The sequence below is a fragment of the Macrotis lagotis genome, chromosome X, assembly GCF_037893015.1.
Source record: "Macrotis lagotis isolate mMagLag1 chromosome X, bilby.v1.9.chrom.fasta, whole genome shotgun sequence".
Taxonomy (NCBI): domain Eukaryota; kingdom Metazoa; phylum Chordata; class Mammalia; order Peramelemorphia; family Peramelidae; genus Macrotis; species Macrotis lagotis.
The window spans coordinates 604,767,447-604,788,302 of NC_133666.1; positions in this window are offsets into that span (position 1 = coordinate 604,767,447).

Sequence of the window (20,856 nt, forward strand, 5' to 3'; positions counted from 1 at the left end):
ACTAGTTCTCTGACTCTGCTCAATGTGTACCCCTCTCTACTTTTCCTCTTACGTCAAATGGGGATAATGCTCCCTGTCTTTTTTTCTGTCCTTCCCTCATGGTGGTTTTGTGAACATCTCATGCAATAACAGATGTAGAAACACACTTTGAAAAGTTCAGAATGTTAAACAATTGCAAAAGATTTTTGCTCTGTTTTTGAACCAGAAACAACACTGTGTTGAAACCTTTGGCCACATTTGAGAAGATGAATGAAGGTTGAACTCCAGAACAGGGAAACAGTTCCTGTATATGTCTGTTGTTATTGGGAATACTTAGTTAATTGATATCTACACTGCTATTCAGGTCAGATGATTCCTAACTCATTCTTTTTCTTCCTTTTTGGTACAGTAGAGAGCGTATTGTGCTTGAAGATAAAAATAGACTTGATTGCAAATCCAACCTCAGAAATGTCCTAGTTGAATGACCCTGAACAAGTCACTTAACCGCCATTCCTTCAGGTTTCTCAACTCTAAAATGAGAATAATAACAGGCATCTTCCTTTCAGGGTTGTTTGTGACATTCAAGGAGACAACATTTTTAAAGTGTTTAGCAAAATGACTGGCACATAACAGATGCTTAATTAAAACTTAATCCATTTTTTCTTGCTTCCAATTCTCCCCATTTCCTCTCCTTTCTCACTATTATTTCCAACCTTTCTTTCTCTTTTCCCCTCTTCCTGTTACATTCTCCCTAACTTCTATTTGTCTAACTTTTCCTTCTATTTTCTCCATTCCTTTCCTTTTACTTCTCTTACCTCTCCTTTTTTCTTCATTCTTCTTCCCTTCCCCCTCTCTGCATTTTTCTTCTCCTCCTTTCTTTTAAACCTTTCCTCTTTCATCCTTTTTCCTATTTTTTCTTCTTGGACTCTTCTCCATTTGTATCCTTCACTTGCCTGTTCTTTTTTCCTTCTCTCCCTATTCTCCTTTTCCATTCTTCCTTTCCTTCCCCATCCTCATCTAAGCCATTTCCCCTCATCCTTCCCTTCTACTTTTTTCATTACTTTGAATTCTTGCTCTTCTCCAATTAAGTTCTTTCTATGTGCCAGTCACTGTGCTAAGCACAGAGGATATAAAAAAGTCAAAAAACAGTTCTTCCATTCAAGGATCTCACAATCTAATGGGGGAAACATGCTTTATACTTCCATGCTATTTCATTTCTCTTTTTATTCCATGCTTCCTACCTCCCTATACCCTAAATTTTGCTTTCACCAAATGGAAAAATAAAAACAGTCATGAACTCTAGATTAAGGGTCACCAACCCTATGCTCCATAACAAGAAATTTATTACTTCCCAAGGCATCCCATTACATTGGTTTGAAAATTCTTTTAGGAAGGTTTTTCCTTCTATGAAGTTTGGAACTGCCTTTGCAATCAAGTGCCTTGAATTTCAAATATGTAATTTTTCCCCTCGATAAAGGAATGGGGGGAAAAGCACATATTAAAAATATCCTTTATACATTAGAGCATAATAGGTAAGGTGACCTCTAATTTTTAAATGATACTTTAAAATGTTCAAAATGACTGCTTAAGTGTTGCAACATAAAAAATGCCACTGCAATCATCCTCTGCCATATGAAATCACTGAGCTAGATTAAGTCTGACATTAACTAGAATTTCTAACATGACATTATCCAAAAAAAAAAAAATCATGGCTAAAACCTGAATTGTTCAGCTCCTAAAACAGGAACAGAATAACAGCAGGACTAATAAAAGTAGAAGTCAGAAATTGTAAGAAAGGCATTTTAATTCCATTTGACCAAATTGTTTCAAGGAAAATGTTGAAAAGTATGCTTTATCAATTCTTCCCTTCCTCCTTTTCCCCATTCCCCATGAGAACAGTTGCAATAACACCAATTAAAAAATCCTTGATGATTCTAAGCTCAGGGGATGCAGTTTAAAAAAAAATTATGTAATAGAAAGGGCACTTGTGTGGAAAAGAGGGTATATTAATTCAAGACCTGGTTCTGCCTCTTGTTAACTGTGTGAACTCAAAAAGCTACTTGGCCTCTCTGTAGTCTTCATCAGTAGGAATTTAGAAGGATCTGTGATTGCAATTTATGTTGTTTCTTCCCTAATAAACAACCCAAGTCCTTAATATCCTGTATGGTTTCTATGTAGATCCTTTGCGCCTTTAACTACCTCTGTAGTGGTAGCAGTATAACTGAAACTCAAACTGCTCTCATTCTCACTATAAGACCAGTTCACATCTTTTTTTTGTAATCATGCATCTTCTTAATGTATTTTTTGCCATTTCTCAGTCACATTCATCTCTGAACTCTGTCATTTGGTTTTAAATTCAAATATTCAAGTTCTTTTCTTTTTAAAAATATTTTTATTTTCTCCAATTGCTTATGAAAACAATTTTAACATTAGGTTTTAAAGTTTTTAAGTTCCAGATTCTCTCTCTCCTGCTTCCCCTCTTCCTCCTCTGAGAAAGTGAGCTTAAGATGTACAATTATATAAAACATATTTCCATATTATTCATGTTACAAAAAAGCACAAAATAAAAAACCCATAAAAATAAAATAATGTGCTTTGAATGCATTCAGATTCCATCAATTCTTTCTCTGGAGGTGGATAGAATTTTTAATTATGATTCCTTTGCACTTGTCTTGGTTCATTATATTGCTGACAATAACTTTCATTCAAAATTGGATCATAATACAATATTGCTTACTGCATTCAGTGTTCTCCTGGTTCTGCTCATTTCACTTTGAATCAGTTCATGTAAGCCTTTCCAGGTTTTTCTGAATTCATCTTGCTCATCATTTCTTATAGGACAATAGTACTGGATTAAAATCATGTACCACAAATTGTTTGCCATTCTTCAGTTAATAGACATACCCTCAATCTCCAGGTTTTGCCACCAAAAAAAGAGCTACTATAAATATTTTTGTGCAAACAAGTCTTTCTCCCCACCCCCCTATTTTTAAAAATCTTTTTTTAGAATATATAGCCAGTAATAGTATTGCTTGGTCAAAGGTATGTAGTGTTATGACCTTTTAGATAGAGTTTCAAATTGCTCTCCAGAACAATTTTCTCAATTCATGATTCAACCAACAATGAATTAGTGTACAATCCTCATTCTTTTTGACCTCTCTTCAGTGCTCAACTCTATTGATCATTCCTTTTTCCTGGATAATCTCTCTACCTTGAGTTTTCCTGACATTATTTTCTTTTGGTTCTTAACCTACCTATGTGAACACTCCCTCCTCAAGCTTCTTCCCTGGATCATCATCCATGTCCTATTTAACTGCTGATGTACCCCATAGCTCTCTGCAAGATAAGATCTCTTGTTTTTACAAAAAACTGTTTTTACATTCTTCCTCTGGGTGACCTCATCAGTTTCCATGGCTTCAATGATTATATCTATGCAAATTACATCCTACTCTATATTGTCACCCTACTAAGCTTTAGTCACATATCAACAACTGCCCATTTGACAAAAAATGTACATAACAAAACTCACTATCTTTCCTCTCCTTGCTTCTCAACTCACATATTTAGTAAACTTCCTCTTTCAGTCAAAAGCACCACCATCTTTCCATCCACTAAAGTTTACAACCTGAGAATCACTGCCTCTATTCCCACATATTCAATCAGTTGCCATCTCTTGTCAATTCTACTTCCACACTATCTCTCACATTCAATAAGGGCCTGGAAGGCACTTCCTTATCCATTTCCTATTTAGAATCTCTGGTTTCTTTTAGAGTTAAGCAAAAAATGTCACCATCTGAAACAAGTGTTATTCCTGTTTCTGCTAATACTTCTTCAAAATTACCTTATATTCATTTGTGTATGTATTTTGTGGATACATTTTTGCCTTCCCTAATCAATCAGAAAGCTTTTTTCTTATATACTTTGATGTTTCTGTTCTAACTTTAAGCCTAGGGCTCTATCCATTGGACCACTTAGCTGCCTTTATTAAAGGCCTATTATGTATCAAATCCAGTTTTAACCCAAGGGATAGAAAGAACAGAAATAAAATACCCTTCAAAAGAATGTAACCTTCTTGAGGGCAGAATCTATTTCCTTATGGGGTCTTGGAACCATAGCACCTACAATAAAACCACCTACCATAAAGCATGCATTATATAAGTATTTATTGATTGATTGATTCTTATCAGTGTTTATGTGCTATGGCAAACTTGTAGTTATCAAATCCTTTTTCACTGACTCTTGTATTACTTAAAAATTTAATTTTTAAAGCATGCTATTGCATGATTTGCAATTATATAGCATCACAAAGAAAATATCTATATTTGTAAAATAGGGATTAAAATATATATCAGCTAAATCATAAGATTATTATAAAAAATCAAATGAATTATATGGACAGGACATTTATAAAACCTAATGTGTTCCATCTATGTAAGATTGTCTTATAAATATGAGATAATGTGCAACAGCACTTAAAAACATCCATTTCATAAATACATGCTGCATTTAAACCTTAAAAGAGGTGGTTTTTCTTTTGAATCTTTCTCCATGGTTGAGTAAGCATAGCATAAAATGACAGAGGGGGTGACATTTGGCCTAAATTACTGGGTCAACATAATGAAAATGGACAATTAGACATGATTTTTTTCTTATCACTTTAAGAAGCAAAATTAATCACAAATTCTGGGATCAAATTGTTGTATTGTTCCAAGATGAGCTTAAAACCCCTGTTCCCATCAATCAATTTCAAATTTATTCTCCCATTTATCAAGTTAGTGATGTATGGATTGATTCCTATATTAATAAATCAAGGCATTCCATTTAATGTTGTAGGGAATACAGACACAGATGAGACACATTTAAAAAAATCATTTGAGGGTTACAATCCGGTTGTTAAAAGAAAACAAATAAATATAATACAAGGCAAAATATGTTAAAGCCTATAAGAAAATACAAATAATCTGATATCAATTTAAAGGGAGAGATTAATTCCAGATGGGGAATGAGGAAAGTCTATATGAATGAAGTGATGTTTGGAGTGAATCTTTTTTTTAATTTTTTTTAAGACAATGGGTTTAAGTGACTTGCTCAAGGTCACACAGCTAGACAATTAATAAGTGCCTGAGGGCAGATTTGAACTCAGGGCCTCTTGACTTCAGGGCAGGTGTTCTATCCACTGAGCCACCTAGCTGCACCAGTGGAATAGAAAGAACTGTGGCAAAAAGGAATGAAGCAGCTTGGAATCTGATATGGATGAAACTTTAACTTTGTTTCTTAATTAGGTGTGTGATCTTAGGCAAGTCATTTAATGTCTTATTATCTCAATTTTCTAATTGGAAAAAAATGGAAGATTGGAACTTAATGATACAATTCTGATATCTATGATCCTATGCAAAAATTCTTAATCTGGATCAGAGAAAAATGCGAGGTCACATGTTTATGAACCTGGGGATAATGGACTTAGAACTAGAGGGGAAAAAAAATCACTAAATGGTGATGTTGAGGAGATTACATGGTAAACCTGCAGCGTGAAGGAAGATATTGAAGTATAGACATCTATTCACTCATTTTGCACCTAAGAATGCTGCAGCTAGAAAGTTTAAATAGCTTGACCAATGTCTAGACTATTTTCCTTGGATTCAAAGAGTTTAAAGGAAAACAGTGGAAATTGAGTTGGAAACAGGGTTATAAAGGACATTGAACATAATACTAAAAATTCAAGATTTTGCTTGATAGAAAGGAAATCATAAAGATCTTATACAACAGAATAAATGGTCAATTAAGCAAAAAAACACAGAATTGTAAAAGATTTTATAAATTTGGGCACAATGGATATAAAGGACATAAAAAAGGATAGCATATTCTGCAAAGTATTAATAACAATAGCAGTAACTCATAAATCAGCTAAAATTCAAGAGAGAAATCAAACTATCCATAAGGAAGTCAAACATCAATGTGTTAAAAAGAAACTTCAAACAAAGAACAAATGGTTGTGTTATAAATATTTGTTTATTAAAACAGACATTTATGCTGGCAAAGCAGAATTACCAGATTTCACAGAGAATCATCTATGCTTAGAAACCCAGGTATCTCAATCAATTAAGAATACATAAATATGGTAGAGATTCAATAATACATTACTGCAGATGTTCAATTGTAGCAGTTACTAAATTGCTAGCAAGATATTAATTAATGACTAGAATTAAACTATATAGGTCACCAAAATCTATATAAGTAATAACAAAATAATTTATGGTGATGATGAGACAACAATGACAATGACAATGAAATTAACACTTTAGATTTAAGTGAATTCCTTAGTAAAACATAAGTAAAAAAGATGACAAATCCTTGTCCTCTCAATATAGATCTCAAAACATCCTGGACAATTCAACAAACATAATTCATACTGGAATTAGAGCATTAACCCAGAAAAAATTGTTTCCCATAATATTACAGAATATAATCCTTCCACTACTATTTAAGAATATTAGCTATAGTAAATGCTGAAATGCCAAATACTCATCTTCAGCTATCAAAACAGAGATATAGTATTATTGCTATAAGTCAAAGAACAAATAATTCTTAAACTATTTAAACTTTTCAAAAATAAAAAGAAGGCACATCTTCAACCAACCTTTTTCTATGGAAGAAACATGATTTTGATACCTAAACGATGAAGCAGAGAGAGAAAACTAGAAACAATATCCTTACTGAATATTGATATCAAATTTTAAAGTGAAATATTAGTAAGTAGGTTATAATTATATATTATAAAGATTAGGAGCAGGGGAAACACTCCTATTCAAGAAATTCATTCTGTAATGTATGTATTCTTCCTTAATTTTAATCTTTTAACAGTCAAGAAAATGTAACCCTGAATATGTCACCTTCAGAACAAAATACTTTTGTCAATTAAGAAAAACATCATTAATGATATTAAAATTTTAGTATATGATAAATCTATATAAATCATCAGCATTTATATAATTAACAACAGCAAAATCAAGAACTGAAAAATTCTATTCAACATGACTACAGAAACAGTAAAATGATTGAAACTATTTACCAACAATGAGTGCCAAGCATTAAGTTATACACTATGGATGCAAGGAAAGAAAAGAATTGACTAAACTAAGAAATGGATAAATAGATGAATAAATAGTTAAACAAGGGAATGAACAAGACTTCAAATGAATATACTCATAAAATAAATTAATCTAATTAAGATGAGGTCATGAACTTAAATGAATTTAAATGCAGAGCTACATTTCTGGGCAAGGTTAATATGAGGATTTGTTTTGTTTTAAAATATTGGTGCTTTGTGGTTAATCATTTTTTGTCTGGGTGTTTTAATTTTTCCTCAGCTGCTGTCTTAAAATCCTCATATATAATTTGCTACCAATTCATGGTAAGGTGACAATATAAAAATATCATCATAAAGTGACCTGAAAACCTCATTAAAAATGGGCAAGTTGAAACTAGTCTTTTGACTCACCTGGCAAAAATAATGGCAATCAATTTTAAGCTTCATTAAAAAATTAAGTTCAGTATGAGATTAGCAAAGAATCAGCTTGGTGTTGTCTTCTTTTTACAGACAAGTACATAAGAGGAATATAAAAAGTATATTTAGAAACCATCGAATACTCACTCATAGTCGGGGAGTCAATATGGTCGACACTAAACTGTATTGGTTCTTGCATCAGAGGGATAGAGTTCAAATCCAAATTTTCATGCTTACTACCTCAAAGATCTTGTGCAAGTCACATAACTCTATTGCTTCAGTTTTTTCAGCAGGGTTGTTTATTGTAAAGTTGGTAAAGTTTCTCCTACCATGACTGGAAGACAGTAGGTGTTACTATTCAATGATGCAATCTCAGAAAACCCTAAATAATCTCCCACAGAGGAGACCAAAAAAAATGCAATCCAAAACCAAATAAAAACTTCCAGGATAAGATTGATCCTTATGATCCACATATATTTAAAAATATTATCCATGCTTCTTAAGCCAGTTTCAGTATTGAAGGAAGACTTTATTTTATCATACTAATTCTCTAGAAAAAATATTTATGATAGCTAAAATAGATAAGGATGATGCAGTGAAAGAGAATTCTAGTTTAGTAAAACTAATATATATTTTAATATATAAATACTGTCTCAAAATGTACTAGCAAAGGGGACAGATAAATGGTTCAGTGGATAGAGCTCTGGTCCTGAAGTCAGGAGGATCAGAGTTCAAATCAAGTCACAGAAAATCAATAATTACTTAGCTGTGTGACCTTGAATGAGTCACTTAACCCCATTAACCTGCAAAAAAACAAAAAAAGTTAAAAAAAATTACCCACAAAAGACTATGGCAATGATTATGAAGGTACTAAGCATAACAAATATGTATTTATGGCAGGAAATCAATGATTTTTTTTAACAGTATGGAGGAGTTAACATTATAACAAAAAATTAAGAAAATATGACCATCACAAATGAGGCAGGAAAATATTGATTAAAATTACTGAGTTAATTTTCATGCACTTAAAATGTATAAAAAGCCTTTTTATGTGCTTAGATCTTTTAAAAGAAAACTTTCTTTTTTTAAACTTATTTAAAACAAATACCTTTTCATTCCACCTTCTTTAAGAAATTTTCCTGACCCCTCTAAATCCCTGTATTTATTGCCAATTTACTCTGGAAATAGCTCATTTATACTTAATTGTTTGCATGTTGTCTCCTCCATTAGATTGTGAGCTTCTTGAGAGAGGGGAAAAACATTTGACCTCTCTTTATATCCCATTAAGTATAATATTTGGCACTTGGTAAGTGCTTATTAATACCCAGTTCACTTTCTCACTCCAAACTTCCCTATTTTGGTTAGATCTTACCACAAATTTTTCAGTCATTAAGGTTGTCAGCTTCAGAGTCATCTTTAACCAGTACTCTCACTCAGCCTAAGTCTTTTAGTTAAAATAATTACTAAGTTTTGTTGATCCCATTGGTTCAAAATATTTAAGTTTCATTAAAAAATGTTGTTCAGGATGAGATTAGCAAAGAAGCATCTGGGTGTTGCCTTTTTTTTAACAGACAAGTAGGTAAGAAGAATACAAAGTATATTTAGAAACCATCCATCAAAAATTCACTCAGTTGGGGAGTCAATATGATCAACAATAAAGTGTATTAGTTCTTGGTTCTAAGGTTACTCAAAATATTTCACAATTTTTTAATCTTTACTTATACCCCCACTTACCTTAATCCAGAAGTTCAAAATCTGTTATTTTCAATGTGGAGATGATTTTCTCATTTTTATTGCTTTATTAATCACTTTTCTCTCAGATACATCTATAACAGTTGCCCAAATAATATTGCTAAACTATAAGTCTAACAGTGTTAATCTTTACTTGAGAAGCTTCTATGAGTTCCCCCCCAGACTATGGATAAAATTACAAGCTTTTCCCTCTTTGTTAATTTTATTTTTCACCTTTTCAATATTCAACTAACAGAAAAGGCTTCTCATTGGCAAAGGAGAGAGAAAAACATAAATATTTTATCTATGCATGTTAAGAATCCTTGGGATCCTTAGGAAAAACACAAAAGCACAAACAAAATAATAATTTCAGGTAATAGAGTCAGAAAAAGCAGCAAAATGAAAAACACAAAATTTAACTTTTATAATACAAAGCTAACTTTTCTGTAATTATTAGCATAAATATGACAAAATATTTTTAAAAAGACATATTTTAACATAAAAAGAAATAGAAATTTGTCTACAAATACAGATATAGGAACTCTAAGATTACATTATCAGTGAAAGTTTTATGTAAATAAAGGAAGATAATAATAGCGTGATGTTTTCCTGCACCTGGCAATAGCATTATTATCAACCTGTTGCTCACTTCTTTTGGTAGGCATACAAAGCTTGTTGACTAGATTAGTTTTGTTTCCAGACCCAGTCCTGTCTTTTATCCCAGTTTTCTCAGGGTTCAGATTTTATTTGAGGTTGGGGTCCTCCCTTATGGTTTCTTATCTAGCTGCTGGGACCTCTAATGTTGTCAAGTTGGTTACAAGCCGTCTGCTGGTTTTCCTGCTCTCCCATCTCAGGGACTTTACTTCCACTTTCCCCCCAAAGAGAGAGACCTTCACCGAATGTCCTCCACGATGTCTACAGTTGAAAACTTCTTTCAATCTTCTCTTTCTCTTGGTGGGATCTGTATTTTGAATGTCAGAGTAGAGGCTTCATTTATCTTTGGTACAGAAAAAGCTCCAGGAGCATGTTAGCTTCATGCCGCCATCTGGACTCTGCCCCGGATGTTTCGACTACATTGGTTTCGATTGCAAATCCTACCCTAGCTTCATGATGCTCCCTTTAATTTCAATCACTCCAGAAAAATGTGTATCCAGTTCCATCTTCAGTAAGTTGGCCTTCATTTGCCAGTCTTGTTTCACTGGGCTGCATGTGATACATGCTGAGTTATCTTGCAACAAGAGCTGTTTGTCTTTCAGGTCTATTGAATCTTGCATTGTCTATGAGTATGCACATATTATTGCTCCAATGGTGAGTGAAAACTTCTTTGAAGAAGCATATTTTGTGTTTAAACCACAACACTGGATCCTCACCTGCCACCATGATCAGGTCAGGGTTGAGAAAACAGATAATGTTTAGGGTACCTTTTCTAGCCCATTCCTCACAGTAAGAGGTGAGCAGTAGGATCCTTAAAAGGCTTCTCAGACACTTAGGGAGCTGCTGAATTCCACTGCTATTTCTAGTGAGGAGATGGCTCTATGACCTGAATCATGCATGTGCATGATTACAATAATAACTTTTAGAGTATCTGCACCCATTGCTTTGTCACTTGCCTCTTTCCACAGGACTTTGAGATTGGAATGTTATAGGTGATGTCTTTTGATTCAAGGATAAATTGGATTTAAATGAGGCAGAGTTACAGTGTCATCAATCTCATCTCTCTTTCAAAGTAATCACAGTCCAGATATAAAAGAGTCAGGATAATTGGTGATGATTTGAAATGTAATAAATGCCCTTGACATATTCGATGACTAACTAATCTCTTAAGTGCTCCACAGAGTCTGCTTCAGCTGCCATGATGGCCATGATGGAAAGAGGTGAGAGATAGGCATTTCCGATGGACATCAATGGTAGAAAACAGCCTGGAAAAAGGTTCTGCAGCCCTCACACCAGAGGAACTAGTTTTCCTTGAATACACCCTATACCTCAGAATGATCACACAGGTAAAAGATAAATCAAAAGATACTAAAAATACCCTGGAGGAGAGTTGACAATAGTATCAAATACTGCAAATGAAATGAGGATAATGACATATATGTATATATATATATATATATATATATATATATATATATATATATATATATGTAAAATCATATATATATATATATATAATATGTAAAATCAGATCTGGAAATTTTGAGAAAAGGATATTCATCTGAATTGTGAGGATAAAAGCCAAATTGCATCAGGTTGAAGAGTGAATGAGAGAAGAAATAGAAACAGCAAGTGTCAACACCTTTTTTTCCTCTCTCTTTTTTTTCAAGGCAGTGGGGTTAAGTGACTTGCCCAAGGCCACACAGCTATGTAATTATTAAGTGTCTGAGATCGAATCTGAACTCAGGTACTCCTGATTCCAGGGCCAGTGCTCTTTCCACTGTGCCGCCTAGCCACCCCTACCTTTTTTTTCTCTTGAATTTTGTTAATTCTATAAAGAAAACTGATAATTTTTATAAGTTTATCTATATATTGCTACTTTTATGAAACTATTATTTAAAAAATAATCTATTTTATTTGTTGATTCTGTGAGGTTTTCTATGTTAATTGTGATTTTACTCTCAAATGGGAACAGTTTTGGCTACTGAGTTGTTTCTTACCAAGGTCTATCTCTACCACAATCATCTAACCAAAGTTTACCATTAGCCACTGGAACAGATCATTTTTAGATTTTTGAAGGCTCTATAGACTCTTATGAGATAATAACTCTGTTGTCACTGAGGATGTTCAACATAGTCCAACAGAATTCTGTGATAATCATATGTTCAGAATGTAAGGCAATATGATAATGGATGGAGTGCTTGATCTGGTGTCAGGAAGGAATGGAGTCAGATCTTACTTGTAGTATTAGATACTAGCTGGATTTTTCCACCAGGTTTCATATGTTCAAACATCATGGAACTTCTCTCAATACCTGAAAACTACATTCTTTCATATATGTTGCTCTAATAGTAGTATTCTCTTAGTTGAAGTTTAATGTTAAGATGAAAGGAGGTATTGAACCAAAAAATAAACTTTACTGTTTCCTAATACTACAAGGATATGTAACATTTAGCTTCTCTGGAATTGTTCCTTCCCTATATTTTTAACTACATCTGGAAATGCATCTAATCAGCAAGGAAGGATATGGTGACAGACAGAGTCTTCAGAAATCCACCTAATTATCCTTAGGCAACCAAGAAACTTGGGCAAGGAGAGAACAAGAGTTACTCAAGTTCCAGACAAAATTTTGTTTTCTTTTAGGCAAAATTTTGTTGCCTTTCAGAAAATATGGAGGGGTAACCTTACCCAGGTTTGGGAGTTTAAGGAGGAGGAGGAGGCAGAGTTTTGTTCATGTTATTAGGAAACATTGGCAGTTATTAGTACTATTATACCCCAGTTTATTCATTTTTCCCTCTTTTTTTTGAAAGATTTTATTTATTTTGAGTTTCGCAATTTCCCCTCACTTCTTGTTTCCCTTTCCCCATCCCCCCCACAGAAGGCATTCAGTTAGTCTTTACATTGTTTCCATGGTACACATTGATCTCAGTTTAATGGGATGAAAAGTATAAGAGATAGCAAAATTATATAATAACATTTTTTTTTCTAAATTGAAGGTAATAGTCTTTGATCTTTGTTCAAACTCCACAATTCTTTCTCTAGATACAGATGGTATTCTTCATTGCAGAGGACCCAGAATTGTCCCTGGTTGTTGCACTGATGGAATGAGTAAGTCCATCAAGGATGATTATCACCCCTATGTTGCTGTTAGGGTGTACAGTGTTTTTCTGGTTCTGCTCATCTCTCTCAGCATCAGTTCATGTAAATCCTTCCAGGCTTCCCTGAATTCCCATTCCTCCTAGTTTCTAATAGAACAATAGTGTTCCATGACATACATTTACTACAGTTTGTTAAACCATTCCCCAATTGAAGGACATTCAATTAATTTCCAATTCTTTGCCACCACAAACAGGGCTGCTTTGAATATTTTTGTACACGTGATAATTTACCCTTTTTCATAATCTCTTCATGGTATAGACCCAGTAGTGGTATTTCTGGATCAAAGTCTATGCACATTTTTGTTGCCCTTTGGGCACAATTCCAAACTGCTCTCCAGAAAGGTTGGATGAATTCACAGCTCCACCAAAAATGCATCAGTGTTCCAGATTTCCCACATCCCTTCCAATCTTGATTATTGTCCTTTCTGGTCATATTGACTAGTCTAAGAGGTCTGAGTGTTACCTCAGAGAGGATTTAATTTGCATTTCTCTAATAATTTCATATGACTATGGATTGCTTTGATTTCCTCAGCTGTAAATAGCCTTTGTATATCCTTTGACCATTTGACAATTGGGGAATGGCTTTTTTTTTGAAAATTTGACTCAGTTCTCTGTATATTTTTAGAAACGAGTCCTTTGTCAAAAATACTAGCTGTAAAAAATGTTTCCCAATTTCCTACATTTATTTTGATCTTGGTTACAGTAGTTTTGTCTGTGTAAAAGGTTTTTAATTTAATGTAATCAAAATTATCTAGTTTGTTTTTAATGATGATCTCCATCTCTTTCTTGGTCATAAACTTTTTCCCCTTTCCATAAATCTGACAGATAAACTACTCCTTGATCTTTTAGTTTGCTTATAATAATTGCTTTTATATCTAAATTCTCTATCCATTTTGATCTTATCTTGGTATAGGATGTGAAGTGTTGGTCTAATCTAAGTTTCTTCCATACTAACTTCCAGTTTTCACAGCAATTTTTATTGAAGAGAGAGTTTTTATCCCAACAGCTAGATGCTTTGGGTGCTGTATTTTGTGAAAAGCTTTTCCAGCATTTATTGATATGATCATATGATTTCTGATAGGTTTGTTATTGATATAATTAATTATACTAACAATTTTCCTAATATTGTACTAACCCTGCATTTCTGGAATAAATCCTACTTGATCATAATGTATGATCCTAATGATAACTTGTTTTAATCGTTTTGCTAAGATTTTATTTAAGATTTTTGCATTTATCAGGGAGGTCTATAATTTTATTTCTCTGTTTTAACTTTTTCTGGTGTAGGTATCAGCACCATATTGGTGTCATAGAAAGAATTTGACAGAGTTCCATCTTCACCTATTTTTCCCAAGAGTTTGTATAGAATTGGAATATACTGTTCCTTAAATGTTTTAAAGAATTCACTGATGAATACATTTGGATCTGGAGATTTTTTCTTAGGGAGTTCAATAATGGTTTGTTAAATTTATTTTTCTGAGATAGGGTTATTTAAGTTTTTAATTTCCTCTTCATTTAATCTGGGCAACTTATCTTTTTGTAAATATTCATCAATTTAACTTAGATTGTCAAAATGATTGGCATAGAATTGGGCAAAATAATTCCAAATTATTACTTTAATTTCCTCCTCATTAGTGAGTTCACCTTTTTCATTTATGATGCTAGCAATTTGGTTTTCTTCTTTCATTTTTTAAATCAAATTGGCCAGAGGTTTATCAATTTTAGTGTTTTTTTCATAAAACCAGCTCTTGCTTTTATTCATTAGTTCAATAGTTTTCTTTTGATTTTATTAACTTCTTTAATTTTTTAGAATTTCTAATTTGTAATTCAATTGGGGGCTTTTAATTTGTTCTTTTTTCTACTTTTTTCAGTTGCATATTCAGTTGCATATTAAGTCAGTTGCATATTAGTTCATTGATTTCCTCTTTCTCTAATTTATTCATGCAAACATTTAAAGATATAATATATCCCCTGTCAGTCACCTTGAGTGTATCACATAGGTTTTGGTATTTTTTTCATTATTGTCATTATCTAGAATAAAAAAATTAATTCTTTGGATAATTTGTTGCTTGATCCACTCATTCTCTGAAATGAGGTTATTTAGTTTCCAATTAGTTCTGAGTCTATAACTCCCTGGCCCAATATTGCCTATGAGTTTTATTGCATTATGATATGAGAAAGATATATTCACTATTTCTGCCTTTCTGCAACTGATCATTAGGTTTTTATGTGCTAGTACATGGTCAATTTTTGTGTAAATGCCATGTACTGCAGAAAAAATGAAATATATTCCTTTCTTTCTATATTTAGTTTACTCCATAGGTCTATCAGTTCTAGGTTTTCTAACAATCTATTTACCTCCTTGTTCATTTTATGGTTAGATTTCTCTAAATCTGAGAACGGGAGGTTTAGGTCTTCCAGTAGTAGATTTCTGCTGTCTTTGTCTTCCTGTAGCTCATTCAATATCTCCTCTAAGAATCTGGCTGCTATACCATTGAGTGCATACACATTTAATATTAAAATTACTTTATCGTCTATGGTAGCTTTTAGGAGGATATAGTTTCCTTCCTTATCTCTTTTAATGCTATCTATTTTTGCAGCTGCTTTGTCTGAGATAAGGATTGTTATGCCTGCTTTTTTCACCTCAGCTGAAGCAATATATATTTTGCTCCAACCTTTTACCTTTAATCTTTTTGTATCTTTCTACTTCAAATGTGTTTCTTGTAAGGAACATATTTTAGGGTTCTGGTTTTTAATCCACTCTGCTATTCACTTACATTTTAAGGGAGAGTTCATCCCATTCACATTCAGAGTTATAATTACTAACTCTTTGTTGCCTTCATGTTATCTTCCCTCTATTTGTATTTTCCCCCTTTTCCCCTTTATCTATATTCCCCAGTATTTTGTTTCTGAATAACAACACTTTCAATATGTTTGCCCTGCTATATCAATCCCCTCCCCTTTCTTTCCCCTTTCTCTTTTCCCCTTCATCCTTCCCTTCCTTCTGTTAGTTCCCCCTTTTCACCCCTACCTTACCCCCCCTTTTCCCCTTTTAATACTTGAAAGGTAAGATAAGTTTCTTAATTTAACTGAGTGTGTGTGTAAGTTAACATTAAGTCAAGTCTGATGAGATGAAGATTCAGGTGGTTCTCACCATCTCCCTTCTTTCCCTCTATTACTATAGATCTTTTGTACCTCTTAATGTAATGAGATTTACCCCATTCAGTCTCCTTCATCTTCTTGTCTCCTTACTGTTCCGCTTTTCTATGGAGGTATTGTTTTTAATTCCTTCTATCTGAGTCACAGAAAAGTCATGAGTGTCCATCACCTCTGGCTAAGTATATCCTCTCTAATAGGGTTACAATTCTCAAGAGCTATTAGAGTTTTTTCTTCCAGTGGGGATAGAGTCAGTTTCAGTTCTGTTTTTCTTTACTCTCTTTTTTAACCTTTTCATGATTTTCTTAAGCTTCTTGTTTGATGTCCAGATTTTATATTCAGCTCTGCTCTTTTCATCAGGAAATGTTGAAAGTCTCCCATTTCATTAAATGTCCATTTTTTCCCCTGGAAGAGGACAAGCTAGTGGATTCTTGGCTGCATTCCAAATTCCTTTGCTCTTCAGAATATCTCATTCCAGGCCCTTTAATCCCCTAATGTTGATGCAGCCAGGTCCTGCATAATCCTTACTCTGGCTCCTTGGTATTTAAATTTTTTTTATGGCTCCTTGCAGGATTTTTTCTTTTAGCTGATAGTTCTGGAATTTGGCCACAATATCCCTTAGTGTTTTCATTTTAGGTTCTCTTTCTGGAGGGAATCAATGTATTCTTTCAATAACTATTTTGACCTCTGGCTCTATGATATCAGGGCAATTTTCTATCACTAAATCCTGTAATAATAAGTCCAGGTGTTTTTTTCTTTTCAATGTTTTCAGGAGGGCCTATAATTCTCAGGTTGTCCCTCCTTGATCTGTTTTCAAGGTCAGTGATTTTGTTGATGAGGCATTTTACATTTTCTTGTATTTTTTGAACTTTTGGTTTTGTTTTACAGAATCATGTTGTCTCATGAAGTCATTAGTTTCCACCAATTCCATTCTTTTGTTTAGAGAAGAAGAATTTTCTTCATTTACCTTTTGCAACTCCTTTTCCAGTTGGTCAATTCTGTTTTTGAAGGAGTTTTCCATCTGTGCAAACGTAGTTTTGAGAGAATCATTTTCTTTTTGCTTTTGCCCAATTGAGGATTTGAGAGAATTATTTTCTTTTTGCATTTGCCCAATTGAAGATCTAAGTTATTCTCATTTTGTATTTGTCCAATTGCATTTTGCAAGGATTTGTTTTCTTGTTGCAAGCTGTTAATTTTCTCTTGAGTTTCTTTTCCCAATTTTTCCAATTGATTTTAAACTCCTTCCTGATTTCTTCAAGGAAGTCTTTCTGTGCTGGAGACCATATCATATTCTCCTCAGCAGTGCTAGATCTCTCTGGGTTAGAATCTATTTCTTCTAAGTATTTCTCCATGGTCTGCCTTTATCCTGGCCTTTCTTCATATTTCTAGGATCTTGTGTTGGAGGTGGGGGGGCCTTGCTCTCAGAGGTTTGCTTTTGAAGATCCTAGAGGCTTTGTTCACTTGGGTGAGTAATTCTAAGGGCTGGTCAGTAGGGAGTGCTGGTGGCTGTTTCTGGAGTGTTTGGGGCCCTCAGCAGCAGGGTCTGAGTTGACCTTGAACAATGTGTGCTGAGCCCAGGGGGAGGGAGTTAATCTCTTTCCCTTGAGTGAACTCTGTAACCCAAGCCTTCATGGGTAGAGTTTTTTATTGTTTGTTCTGAGCAAAGGGCTCTGCTGAAAGTGTAGTGCTCAGGTTCCTGGCCCAGCTGGTTGTTCTCCAGGCATGCTCTGAAACTCTGTGTTGTAACTCACCCTCTTGTAGCTCCACTACTCCCAGCTGCAGCTAAAGTTGGATCTCACACCTGCTACTCACCAATGGCTGAAGCTGACCCTCTAAGTTCCCCCAGCTGCTATCCACAAGCTGACCCTCTGCTCTTGTCTCCTGTTTCACCCAGGAGCCCCTGAGACAGATCTTCTTGGTAAGTGTTCTTCTCCTAGCTTCTCTTTCTGGGTTTTGTCAATCAAATTTTTGTTAAGAGGTTTATTTCATGTTTTTTTTTGAAGGGAAAGAGGAGCACTTAACAGAGTGCCTGTCTTGTCTCAGCCATCTTGGCCGGTTGATCTTATTCATTTTTCCCATGCAGTCTTTCTTTCCTTAGATCATTTCTTCACTATGCCAAACCCCTTTTCACACTGGTGAATCTACACAGGGTCATGATTTTGATGAGGTGTCCAGACAAATTTACCTTTATGTTCTTCTTGCTTCTTCCATATTTCAATACCATGCTCCTGTGGCTGTAATTTTCATCCCATTCCTCAACAGAAAACAGCTGTTCAATTTCTTTTGGTGTGGTATTTTCTCTCATTAGAATGTAAATTATTTGAGGGAAGAATTTTTTTTTTATTTTATGTTTAATTTCAGTATGTAGTCACATAGAGATGACTAAATTCTTGGTGCCTTGGCGCTGTGTGACCTTGGTGATTTAATTTTTCTGAGCCTCAATTTATCCAACTGGAAAAGTTGAATAATTTCCAAAATCTGTTGAAAATTTAAAATGAGTTAACTTCCTTTTTCCACCTGCAGTTTGTTTCTGTTTCCACTACAATGTGTTGTCTTCATCTATATTTCTTCTTCTTCTTATTTTTCTTCTTCCTCATAAAGCTTAGCATATGGTGGTACATAATCAATTATTAATACATATTTATTGAGTTGAATTTATTTAATATCTGTATTGCACTTTGAGAATTTAAAGTGGTATATAAACGTCAAAGCTTATTTTTATCTAGAAAGAATTTTTGATTTTGAAAAGGGTGGAAGTATATGACCTCTGATATTCTTTCTAAGTTCATGATTATAGCATACTTTATTCAATTTTCATCTGTACAGACTGAAGTGATAAGTTTTATATTAACCTAAAATATACATCCAGTCATCTCCATCATTTTATGTGTACTTTTCTCTGTCTGAGTTCTCATTGCCACCTGTTCACCAAAACTAGTACAAATAGGGTACTCATTCCAGGGAAATTGCTCCCAGGTTAGGTACTTGCTCTTCAACTGATAGTTTCATTCCAATTTGTAAAAATTTCAGATGTGAATGATATACCATGTCATGGTAAAAAGCTAAATATACTTTGTATAAGTATAATTTGACCCACTTTAATTCTGCTGTGGTAACAGCAGTTTCTATGATGAGGGCATCAAAAACTGGGTAGTGCTGAGTCAGTGTCTCCCATAACTCACAATTATTTGTAAATTTCTCAAATGAGACCTTCAGAGCCTCACAGGACTTAGAGCCCTTTAAGATTATTATAGTGAATTAAATCATGGTTAGACTCGATCCTTACTTTACTTAACAAGGGGTTATGTACCCTGGGTGGGAAGCAGGAGCAAAGTATGGGAGAAAATAGGCTTGGGGAAAGGGGTACAAATAATTCATAAAAAGATTTGACTTGGGGAAGCTAGGTGGTACAGTGGATAGAGCACCGCCTGTGGAGTCAGGAATACCTGAGTTCAAATCCAGCCTCAGATACCTAATAATTACCTAGTTATGTGGTCTTGGGCAAGCCACTTAACCCCATTGCCTTGCATAAACCAAAAAACCTAAGAAAAAAAAGATTTAACTTGGGTGATATTTTGGCTCAAGAGGATTGGGTGTCCTTGGAGGCTACTTGAAAAATGGGTAAGGTAAAAAGGTGATTAAAATTTCATGTAATTGAATACTCATAAAAAGTGTATTTCTAATGAGACAGAAGAGGGGAGGGGAATTAGTGACTTTGAGACAATGCTTGCTGCTTATCAAACAATCAAACAATCAATCTGTGATGGTCCTTTGATTTATCAAGCAATCAATTAATCAAGTTGTGATTGATGATATCTGATTAATAGTATGGGAGTGATTAAAAGCACCAGATGAAGAGGCACAAAATTTATAATTTTAGAGGGAAAGAAGGGAGGGTGTAGTCACTGAGTAAATTCTAGTCAGTAGATTTGGCCCAGAGAGGAAATAAAATATATTCCCACATGGGTCTAAAAATCTATCCTACATCTACACAGAAGTGAGGCAGGGGAAGGTGAAGATAAGGGAAAACAGGGACTGATCAAAGGGAAGGCAATGGTATAAGTGAAAATATACTGAAAGTTAAATTTTAAAAACAAAAGTTAAAGGGGAACAGGAGTAAACCTTTGGAGGGAATAAGAGGAAAGGAAAGAGAAAAATATAAATGGAGAGGGATAGCAAAGAGGGTAATACAGAATTACTAATCCTAACTATAAATGTGAAGTGGATAGCAGAATGAATTAAAAACCAGAATCTTATATTATGTTGTTTATAGGAAATACATTTGAAGCAGAAGAAAACATACAAGGTAAAGGTAAACCAATAGAACAAAATAAAGTATGCTTTAGTTGAAGTAAAAAAAAATCAGGGGTAGGGATCCTGATCTCAGTTAAATTAAAAAGCAAAAATTGATCCCATTAAAAGGGATAAGGAAGGAAACTACATCTTAAAAGGCACCATTGGAAATGAAGCTATGTCATTATTAAACATTTATGCACCTAGTGGGGTAGCATCCAAATTCCTAGAGAAAAAGCTGAGTGAATTACAAGGAGACATAGACATCAAAATTTTAATAATGGGGGGCGTCAACCTCCCTCTCTTAGAACTAGATAAATCTTACCACAAAATAAACAGGAAGGAAATTAAGAAAGTGAATGAAATCTTAAAAAAAAACTT